The sequence below is a fragment of the Canis lupus genome, chromosome 1 (assembly GCF_011100685.1).
Source record: "Canis lupus familiaris isolate Mischka breed German Shepherd chromosome 1, alternate assembly UU_Cfam_GSD_1.0, whole genome shotgun sequence".
Lineage (NCBI taxonomy): Eukaryota > Metazoa > Chordata > Mammalia > Carnivora > Canidae > Canis > Canis lupus.
The window spans coordinates 110,220,413-110,229,692 of record NC_049222.1 but is presented as its reverse complement, the minus strand read 5'-3'; positions in this window follow the sequence as shown (position 1 = coordinate 110,229,692).

Genomic DNA, 9,280 nt, shown 5'->3' with positions numbered 1-9,280 from the left:
AAGTGGGCAATGCATAGGACTGATCCTCCTCCTCAGAGGAAGGATTGACTCTTAGGGCCCTCCTGAGTCAGCTTTGGTGGATGGGAGGCAGGGGTGTTGGAATCTCCAACTAAAAATCATTTCCAGTCAGGCCCCCCAGTATGGGCCACACCGATGACACCAGCATCTCCCAGGGGGCTGGAGGCGCATATTTGCCTGAGGCCTGTTTGGGGAGACACACACCCCCATCAGTGACCCCGAGCACCTCCCCTTTCTGTCCAGTTTGTATATAAAAGTGCTGAACGTGAGATTAATGCATAGAAAATACTTTCCAGGGATCCCTGGGTGGCGCAGCGGTTTGGCGCCTGCCTTTGGCCCAGGGCGCGATCCTGGAGACCGGGGATCGAATCCCACATCGGGCTCCCGGTGCATGGAGCCTGCTTCTCCCTCTGCCTGTGTCTCTGCCTCTCTCTCTCTCTGTGACTATCATAAATAAAAAAAATTAAAAAAAAAAAAGAAAATACTTTCCATGTCTTTCACAATTTATTTTATTTATTTTTTAAAGATGTATTTATTTATTTATTCATAGAGACACAGAGAGAGAGGCAGAGACCCAGGCAGAGGGAGAAGCAGGCTCCATGCAGGGAACCTGATGCGGGACTCGATCCCAGGTCTCCAGGATCAGACCCCAGGCTGCAGGCGGCGCTAAACCGCTGCGCCACTGGGGCTGCCCTCACAGTTTATTTATTTATTTTTTTTAATTTTTATTTATTTATGATAGTCACAGAGAGAGAGAGAGAGAGAGAGGCAGAGACACAGGCAGAGGGAGAAGCAGGCTCCATGCACCGGGAGCCCGACGTGGGATTCGATCCCGGGTCTCCAGGATCGCGCCCTGAGCCAAAGGCAGGCGCTAAACCGCTGCGCCACCCAGGGATCCCACAATTTATTTTTTAAAAAAGATTTTACTCATGTATTTGAGAGAGAAAGTGAGAACACAAGCAGGGGGAGCCGGCACAGGGAAAAGGAGAAGCAGACTCCCTGCTGAGCAGGGAGCCCTACTTGGGGCTTGATCTCAGGACCCCAAGATCATGACCTGAGCAGAAGGCAGACGCTTAACCCGCTGACCGACCAGGCACCCCTGTCTTTCACAATTTAAAAAGTGCATTAGGGGAGTTCACCACAAACCCTGGGACCAAGAAGGGAAGCGGCAGGAGGGTGAAGGGCCAGGAGAGGGGAAGAAGGGCCATTTCAGAGTGAGGAGGTGGATTTGGATAACCTTGCAAGCCATTCCTCACCAGAACTCCACCCCCCCACCCCCCCACCCCCACCCCCACCCCCCGCCGCGGCCCTGGGGAGGGAGTTGGCTGCAGGTGCAGCTCTGCTCAGAACTGAGCTGAGAAGATCAGGGGTTGGGCACATGGGGGGTAGGAATGTGGGATGGGGGCTGGGAATGGGGCATCCAGAGTGTGGCCATACGGGTGGGCTCCTGACCCCAGTAAACATGGGGCCTGTTCTCAGACTAGTAGATCAAGGGCTGAGCAGACACAGGCGTGGGCCAGGTGGGCTCCGAGGAGACCAGGAACTGCAGAACCAGAATCAACTCTCCATATGGCCATATGGCAAAGTCTCTCTAGACTCTCTCCTTCTTTATCCTGCCATTTCTGTGACTTTCCCAGTTTCCTCTCGTCTCTTGTGCTATGTCCTCGAGTTCAGACCCACCCACAGTTCGTCTCACAACCAGTTTCCAATTTCACATCAGAGTTTTGATACCGTCCCTGCTGGGTCAGCTACTGGGGGAAAGACTGTGCTGGGGTGAAGGATTGGCACTCAGTTCTCTTACTCTTTTCCTGGGGGTGGTGGTGGAGGAGGAACTCTGAACATGGGCTCCAGTTGGGGGAAGAGAGCTGTCCCCATTCTTTCTTTTTTTTTTTTTAATTTTTTATTTATTTATGACAGTCACAGAGAGAGAGAGAGAGAGGCAGAGACACAGGCAGAGAGAGAAGCAGGCTCCATGCACCGGGAGCCCGATGTGGGATTCAATCCCGGGTCTCCAGGATCGCGCCCTGGGCCAAAGGCAGGCGCCAAACCGCTGTGCCACCCAGGGATCCCTGTCCCCATTATTTCTGAAGTGGAGTGGGACTCTCCCTCTACAGCCACCACCAATTCAGCTTAGAGAAGCATGTCCCTGGGTGATAAATGTTCTGGTGTCTCCAGGCTTGGGACAGTACTTGAAGTGGCCTTGATTAGTACCTTTCTGGGTCTACGGGGCCATTAATAAGATCATGGCACAGTCAACCTTGTAGAGCTTGTGAGATGATGAATTCATAAGGTTAGAAAGAAGATTCCCATTCAAGAGGTTGGAGGTGACCGTGAAGGAGATGAAGCAAGGGAGGAGCTTGCAGTGCTGACCCTCCATTCTCCATCCACATTCCCATGATTTGGTCAGCTCACGAGCTCCACAGCCCTCTCACTTGACTTCATAATAAAATTGTGGCCACTGGTGCAGAACATGCTTACAAATGTACTAAGTGCTTTATTAAAGAAAGAAAACCACTGGGTGACTCGGTTGAGCATATGACTCTTGGTCCCAGGGTCATGGGATCAATCCCCAAGTTGGGCTCTGCGCTCAGTAGGGAGTCTGCTTGAGGTTCTCTCTCTCCCTCTCCTTCCTCCCCCTGCCAAAGCTCGTGTGTACTGCCTCTCTCTCTCAAGGAAAAATAAATCTTTAAAAAACTAGGAAGGTCCTTCAGAGTTATTTTTATTTATTCATGAAAGGCACACAGAGAGAGGCAAAGACATAGGCAGAGGGAGAAGCAGGCTCCCTGCGAGGAGCCCCATGTGGGACTCGATTCCACGACCCCAGGACCACGACCTGAGTCAAAGGCAGATGCTCAACCACTGAGCCACCCAGGTGCCCCAGAATTATTAAAAAAAAAAAAAATCCACATCTGTATATACAGAGAGAAAAGAGAGAACATTTCCCTATTCCTTGTATAAGATACCACATAACGTCCCCCAGTTACAAGGTCATGAGTATCTTAGCAAATATTTTAAAGTGTAGTATGTTCCTGGTTGGAAAAAACATTAATTTAGAAATTATTGTAGTCTGTGTGTGCACACACGTGCGTGTATGTGTGTGTATCACATGTCATTTCAACCCAGAATTTTATGAAGTTGCAGAGTAAGATTCAGATTTTTTTTTTTCCTGAACAAAATCTATTCTTAGAGACAGGCAGAAATGTAGAATTAGGAACAAAAGAATATTTTCTCAGAATACTAAAGTCAAGAGGCGCCTGAGTGGCTCAGTCAGGTTAAGTGTCTGCCTTGGGTTCAGATCATGATCTCAGGGTCCTGGGATCGCCCCAAGTCCCACTCCCTGCTCAGCAGGGAGTCTGCTTCTCCCTCTCCCTCTACTGTTCCCTCTGCTTGTACTCTCTTGCTCTGTCAAATAAATAAATAAAATCTTTTAAAAAATCCAAATTAGGTCCAGATTGGAGTGGAGAAATTGGATGAAGGTGATCAAAAGATATGAATTTCTAGTCATAAGACAGATGAGTACCGCATGTAACCCACAACATGACCATAGTTATACGTAGTTAAACCTGCTGTGGTATATTTGAAAGTTGCCAAGAGAGTAGATCCTAAAATTTCTAATCACAAAGAAGACATTTTTTTTCCTTATAAGAGATGATGGACCTTTTTTTAAAAAAAAGTTTTATTTATTTAAGTAATCTCTACACACAACATGGGGCTCAAACTCACAGCCTCAAGATCAATAGTCACATGGTCTTCCAACTGAGCCAACCAGGGACCTAGAGATGATAGATGTTAAATAAGCTTATTGTGGTCATCATTTCCCAGTGCATGTAAGTCACATCATTATACTGTATGCCTTAAACTTAGCTTTTTAAAGATTTTGTTTATTTAAACACACACACAGAGGCAGAGACATAGGCAGAGGGAGAAGCAGGCTCCCTGTAGGGAGCCTGGTGCAGGACTTGATCCCAGGACCCTGGGATCCTGACCTTAGCCAAACTTGAAGTGGCTTTGGTTAGTGCCTTTCTGGGTCCATGGGGCCATGAATAAAATCATAGTACAGTCCACATTGTAGAACTTATGAGATGCCCAACCACTGAGCTTGTGAGGTGCTCAACCACTGAGCCACCCAGGCATCCCTTAAACTTATTTAAACAGTGCTGGAGGGTAGCCCAGGTGGCTCAGCGGTTTAGCGCCACCTTCGGCCCAGGGCCTGATCCTAGAGACCCAGGATTAAGTCCCACATCAGGCTCCCTGCATAGAGCCTGCTTGTCTCTCTACCCGTGTCTCTGCCTGTCTTTCTCTGTGTGTCTCTCATGAATAAATAAAATCTTAAAAAAATAAAAAAGAAACAGTGCTCGAAGTCAATTATATCTCAGCAAAATAGGAGAAAGTAAAAAGAAATAAAAACCCCACCCAAACTAGGTTCAGACGTGGTGATTGAAAAATGTTTCTTAAATGCCTTTTATTTTTTAATTTTTTAAATTTTTAAAAAAATTTTTAATGCTTTTTAATCTATCCACTCCCCCTGCATCTTTTTTGTTTGTTTCCTGGTAGTTTATTTAGTGAAGGAACAAGGTTGCTTGTCCCGTGGTTTTCCACAGTCTGCACTGTGCCTTTGCCGACGGCCTGTCCACCTGTCCCCTCAGTGGCTTAAGGCTGTTCCTCCTGTTTCCAGTGAGTGGATGGAGGGACTCATCACATGTAGTGACGGACTTCCACCAGGAGGCACCTCACACCACTTGCCTCCCAAGCTGCAGCTGGCAGCCCTTGAGGGTGGCAGTGAGCTACTGCCTAGATCTATTCATTCATTAGGGTAAAAAAATGATCATAATACAACTCTGCCTCTTTTTTTCCTACCTTTATTATTCAGACTACTGCGAAGAAATATTTGTCTTTCTCAACTAATAACAGTTCTTTTTTTTTTTTAAAGATTTTATTTATTTCTTCATGAGAGACACACAGAGAGAGAGAGAGGCAGAGACACAGGCAGAGGGAGAAGCTCCATGCAGGGAGCCTGATGCAGGACTCGATCCTGGGTCTCCAGGATCACACCCCAGGCTGCAGGCGGTGCTAAACTCCTGTGCCACCGGGGCTGCCCATAACAGTTCTTTTTTAAAAGATTTTATTTATTTGTTTGTTTGTTTGTTTATTTATTTATTTATTTATTTATTTATTTATTTATTTATGAGAGAGAGAGAGAGAAAGAGTGCACAAGTGGGGGAGAGGGAGAAGCGGAGTCCCCACTGAGCAGGGAGCCTGACAAGGGGTTTGATCCCAGGACCCTGAGATCATGACCTGGGCTGAAGGCAGACGACCAACCAACAGAGCCACCCAGATGCCCTTGAAGTCCAGTTCTAATGTGAAAGGCAGGACGAATGCTTGATTCATTATCCTTTTTTAAAAATATTTTATTTATTTATTCATGAGAGACACGGGGATGGAGAAGCAGGCTCCCTGCGGGGAACCCAACATGGGACTCGATCCCACGACTCCAGGACCACGCCCCGGGCTGAAGGCAGGTGCCAAACTGCTGAGCCACCCAGGAGTCCCTCTTTTTTTTTTTTTTTAAACCAATTTTCATAATATTGACCTGGTTCCTCGATCCTCTAATAGGAAGAGGGCTTGTCTAATCCTCTCCTGTCCCCAAAGGGAAAAAAGTGTTAAGAAACAAAATACAACTGAGAAGATTTCAACGATCATATGGGCTTTAAGCAGTGATTCATAAATTGGGCAGCATCCCATCTTGCAGGTGCAAAGGAGCCCCAAAAAGCGATACAGGGGGGAGCAGTTGTACAGACAGAAGGTGCAGGAAGAAAAGGCAGATGGATGTTGCAAGGTTTCTTTCCTTTGTAGGGATGGCAGGGCTCTCAGGCAGATGACCTAACTAGTGCTGACCAGGTGATCCCTGATTTAAGACTCTGTTTCTGCAAAATCCGAAACTGTCATTTAGTTAAGTTTTGCTTTGGTGACATGAGGCTCAGTTAGCACAGGGGCCTGTTGTCTCGTTTATAAGAGAAGAGAGGTATCTCCAGTCACCACCCCGAGAAAAAATAAATCAGACCTGTCCTCACTGCCCCAGGTGCCTTCCACCTGGGCTCTCACAGGCTCTGCGTCCTTCCTCAGGTAGCCAGGGGTCACCCACCAAATTCAACACAGCAGCGAGAGGGGATACAGTCAGAAGAGTGGCCGCTGAGGCAGCACCCACATCCCTCTGAGCTAGGTGCCCTGGAGGCCACCTTAAAATGGGCTGTGATGGGACACCTGGGTGGCTCAGTGGTTGAGTGTCTGCCTTTGGCTCAGGGCCTGATCCCAGATTCCTGGGATCGAGTCCCGTATCAGGCTCCCTGCATGGAGCCTGCTTCTCCTTCTGCCTATGTCTCTGCTTCTCTCTCGAATAAATAAATAAAATCTTTTTTTTTTTTTAAAGGGCTGTGATGATAGCCAGTGGGCCCTTCTTCATACGAGGCTCTTACACTGACTCTACCTCCAGAAACCTGGACCCCTAGAGTCCTCCCCAGTTCTCAGCAAAGACTCGTTCAGTCTGCAGCATCCTCTGTGGCAGGTGAACCTCTGCTCCTCTCCGGGGAAGATACCCCAAGTGGCCACCCGGGTTTGGTAGGTCCCGTCCCCTCTGGGAAGAAAGGCACCAAGCCCTGATGCCGAGGCTCCCCATCCCGAGATGAGGTCAGGGCAGGGTGGCACCTCAAGGATAGAAGCTAAAAGCCCAACACCTCAGGGTGACCCTGCCCACCGGGTTCTTGCTGTGGGTCACAGTCACCCACAGGAACCTGGGGGAAGACAAGGCACAGTGCAGGGAGGCTGGGGATCCTCCCTCCATCCACTTCAAGGAAAACAGCTAGAAGGTATAGCCCGCCTGAATCGCCAGTGCGCATGCACCTCCAGCTAACCCCTCCCCCACCCGTCCTGCCCCCAGGAGGTCACACATGTGGGAGGCCCCCCTGTGTTGCCCCAACAATCTCAGGACCCTCCGAGGGTGTCAGGCCCTCATGCACCTGGATGTCTAAGAGGAGCTGAACTCCCTGCTCCTGGGGACCAGCAGGTCCACCTGGTGCTCCCCTGAATCCTGCCCTGAATGCATGGGCACATGGTGTGAATGAATTTGTGGGCACTGACAGGACAGAGGGGGCTGCTCTGGCCCACAGGGGTTGAGAATCTGACCTGAGTGTGCTGCACCTCTTTCTTGCCTGACAAAATCAGCTCCGCAGGCCCCAGGGAGCGGTGGGGGGGACTGCCCACAGGGATGGCCAGCCCTGATTCTTGTGTCCTGGGCCTTCCTTTTTTTTTTTTTAAAGATTTTATTTATTTATTCATGAGACACACACACACACACACACACACACACACACACACACACACAGAGGCAGAGACACAGGCAGAGGGAGAAGCAGGCTCCATGCAGGGAGCCCCATGAGGGACTCGATCCCAGGTCTCCAGGATCACACCCTGGGCTGCAGGCGGCGCTAAACCGCTGCGCCACCGGGGCTGCCCTGTCCTGGGCCTTCCATTCCATGGGGGACCTCTGGCTGATTGTAGGTGTTCTCCTCCTGCCCACCAGCATCCCAGCACCTTTTATTTTCTGTCACGAGACTAGACAAGGAAGAAACTTCCGTCTAGACCTGCCCCAAAAGAAATAGCAGAACGAACGTGGAATGGCCCCGGTGGACATGATTCTGGGTGGTTTGGGTTTGAATATGTGAGCCTCACGCTCCAGGGCTGGAATATTTTATGTTCTGTATGAGCTGCCAGCCGGGTTGGCCCCATCTTAGTGCCTCTAGCAAGGAGTTCAAACCGAGAGGTCTCCCCTCCTCAAGGTCCATATCCCAGAAAATAAGGGTCTTGGAGAGAAAATGTTTCTCTCTCCTGCTTGCCTGTGGCCTGAGGTCCGAGACCCAGGTGCACACCTAGGGGCCCTCTGCTTCTCCAGGTGGAGGATCAGCAGTGGGTCTGGAGGACACTCCGACCCACCCAACCACGTGGGTGTGACCTTAGGCTGTGGCACCCACCAACAAGTCAGGACTCAGCACCTAACCTAGTGCCAGAGGCGGAGAGCCACTCAGAGAACAACAGGAAAGTTCTCATCCTTGTAGGAATCAGGAGAGACTCAGTGGACCCTCCTCCTGGGTCCACTGTCCCTGCAGGAGGCCAGCTATCTAAGGGGTTGGGCAGGACAAGTCTCATGCAGGAAAGCCTTGACCAGATCAGCCCTAAGGCCTTGTGTCTCCCAGAGCTTCCTGATGCTGGAGAAGAACACACCCACCATCCACACGAGGAGCCCTAGGGCGAAGGTGAGGAAGTCCTGCCCGTTGTAGTCCAACTGCTAGAAGCTTCTAGTACTGAGGCCCCCCTGGAGCTCAGAGCCCAGTGTTGCCTGGTGGGAGTGAAGGCCTGGCCCACTCCAGGCAGTGACTTGTCCTTAACCTTCTCAACCCTAAAGACTCCATCCCTGGGGCACCTGGGTGGCTCAGTGGCTGAGCATGGGCCTTTAGCTCAGGTCGTGATCCTGGGGTCCTGGGATCGAGTCCCGCATCGGGCTCCCCACAGGGAGCCTGCTTCTCCCTCTGCCTGTGTCTCTGCCTCTCTCTTTTTGTCTCTCATGAATAAATAAATAAAATCTTAAAAACAAAACAAGACTCCAGCCCAGAAGGGTGTGTCCTCTCTTCCACTCAAGTGAGGGGTATCTGGGGCAGTCTCACGGAGGCCTCACCTCTGTGCAATTCCAGCCTTGCCGCACCCTCCTGTCCCCAGCTGCAGGGTGAATAGGGCAGGGACTGGAGCTGGGACCCACATGCCTCTGGCCCTGCCCCCCCTTCCCCCCCGGGCCACTATCTCTACCAGACTCTGAGCTACGGTTCATTCTCCTTCAGGTCCTGGGTCTCCACTCCCAGGTCCTTAGACCCCGGGGCTGCCCTGGCTCTCGCTTATCATAGTGGAAGAAGAACTTATCATCAGAGTATCCCAGGGCCAGGGAGGGGAAGCCTCCCAGGCCCACCCAGAGACAGATCCATGAGGTCCTAGTCGACAGTGAGGTTTGCCGAGCGGGAGGGACACACAGATGATTGCCCCGGGCAGGTTCAAAGTTTCTCTTCTTTTCTTTTTTAGGATTTTATTTATTTATTTTACACACACACACACACACACACACACACAGAGAGAGAGAGAGAGAGAGAGAGAGAGAGAGAGGGGGAGATAGCATGAACACAAGCAGGGGGAAGGAGAAGCAGACTCCCCGCTGAGCAGGGAG